Source organism: Vigna umbellata, chromosome 1, assembly GCF_029865625.1.
Source record: "Vigna umbellata cultivar VRB3 chromosome 1, Vumbellata_1.0, whole genome shotgun sequence".
NCBI classification, from domain to species: Eukaryota; Viridiplantae; Streptophyta; class Magnoliopsida; order Fabales; family Fabaceae; genus Vigna; species Vigna umbellata.
In genome coordinates this window covers 8511703-8514326 of record NC_142165.1, presented here as the reverse complement: position 1 = coordinate 8514326, position 2624 = coordinate 8511703, and positions in this window count along the sequence as shown.

Here is a 2624-nt window from a genome sequence, read left to right as displayed (position 1 = left end):
AAGTGTAACATCCCAAAATATAGTAATTACCATAAATTAGAACTAATCACATTTATATGATTAAACAGTGGAGTCTTAACTAAAACAGCTATCAAAGCCGAACGTTAATTAAATACAGGGTTCAAAGATTAATAATACAATAACAACCAAGGCCCGATGACGAACGGTTTACAAAAGCTAATAACCGAACGTCCAAAATTTAAGTAAACTAAGTCTACTGTACGATCTAAGTCTCGGCCTTCACTTCGACGTCCACCAGGTTCTCTTCTTCAATCACTTCTTCCAAAAGAGTATCTCCATCTGCTCACATCCACACGGATGATCATTGCATGGACAAGACGGACGTACATAAACAGTAGACAACACAAGGAAACGCAAGGGTAAGCTTAGGTAATTTTAATTCATACAACCATCATACAATTTAACATGTACAAATAAACATACAAGACATACAATAATTTATCAGCATAGAAGTAATCATTCAAGCTCTCACTAGACCGACCGTCTGGACTGTATGAATCCATGTATCTACAGGCGTTCGTGCACTCGGGTGATGTGATAACTGGAAACACTCAACAGCTGCCACCCGAGGTTAGCCCTATCAGTCCAAAGTACTCATTAGGACTAGGACCTCCTGCCATTCCCACACATGACCTACTCCCCTCTACATGAGGACGAGCACTCACGGAATATCAGGATGAACAGCCATCAGCAGCTTTACCATGGTCATACTACATAACTTCTCATATTCAAATCATAGAGACGTTCCTCCTTGGAACGCTCGTTCAAATTCCATAATCATAGTTTCACCTCATATACCATTCACACATTATACAATTTCCTATAGATCACATTTTCATTCTTAGTTCCACTTTCATAAAAAGACGAGCGTTCAGTCCCCTTCATAATGAGGACGAACATTAACATGATACCAAAAGATACTCGTTTCTGAAAGAAAGAAAACGAACGTCTTTCCAAAGACGGACGTCATGACCATTTGAATCCGTTAAATGGATTGACCCTAGAACGATTCAACTGAAACTTAGAATAATTTAAATTCAAGGACTTTAGATCGAATCCAAATGAATAAAGACATCGCAAGACTTTTAGATGTTGATACTGATACGAATTTATAAAAAGATATTAACCGCCAGTCAATGACCGAACGCGGTAACGGATATTAATTTACTGTTTGGACGAACGCTATTTTCATACGTTGGAAATTCAAGGGTAAGGACGAACGTTCAGTATAAAACCGAACACTACTTAGGACGAATGCTAGGTAGATGACCGAGCACTAACTAGAACGAACGCTCGATATAAGATCGAGAGCTCATTTAGACGAACGCTTAATATAAGACTAAGCGCTACCTATAACGGAAGCTGGATTATAAAACCGAGCGTTACTAATATAACTTCAATTAATTACGATCGTTGGATACCACTAGGCTGAGCCGAACGCTCAACCTAGCTTTTCACAAGAGGACGCTCGTTCTCAAACAGAACTCTTTCCGAATGAAGGAATTCCTATTCTAAGTCATTTTCAGGGGAAACCGAACGGTATAAGACCGTTCGATGACGAGCGTGCATTATCAAGGTAAGGAATATCATTTCAGATTTTTCATCTACATTAACTCCACATTTTTCATACGATTCATATCTTATAATTTTATCTCCATCATAAATCACATACTCTATAGAATTCATATTATCATCTCATACTCTACATAACTTATCCATTTTCCAATTCATACGTTTCATCATCATCATACAGTTCAAACAATATCACCCATATTCAATCAAACACAGTGTTCGTTCATGCATAATTAAACAACATACAATTCATACATCCAGTCCACTTCATGCTTTTACATGCAACATACAATATCAATTAAATTACTAAGCTTCCCTTACCTGGTTCAGTAGTGAAATTCCAAATACAAAGGATTTTTGACTCGTCCCACTATGGTTTTTCTACCCTCAACGTGCTTCTCAAGTGCTTCACTAAATCTAACCAAAAGAAACGCAGGAAAACTTAGCTCATACTCTAACATGCAGCTGTACCAGGGTTCGCATGCAACTCAGAAGAGGGTGTTTAGAGTTTGAGCACTTACCGGTCACAGAACTCTAAAGCGTTCGGTTCCAGTGAAAGCTCACAACGCCGTGAATGGTCCTACGGTTTCTGAAATGAGATCGGAGGAGATGGTGGTGAGTTACTGTAGAGAGAAGATGAAAGGGTTCTAGAGAGAAGGAGGAGAGAATGGGGTCTGAGTTTGGAGGAAGAAGATGAGTGCAGGAGAGAGGAAGAGTTTTTCCAGAAAATTCTCTTTTTGTTTCTTCCCACATCCGCACGAACGTGCGTCTCTCCTGGTGACACCTGTATCCCCATATCTGACTCCCATTCTTTCTCGGTGACACTTGGCAGTGCGACAGAGGGAATGCATGTGCGTTTTTAATGCACTGCAGAGGGGTTTTCCATTCATAAATCTTGATTTGACAACGTATTTATCAGAATTAATTTTTCAGGGTCCCACATTCCTCCTAACTACAAAAATTTTCGTCCTCGAAAATTAAAGCTTACCCGGAAACAGATGAGGATATAACTCCTTCATAGCGTCTTCAAC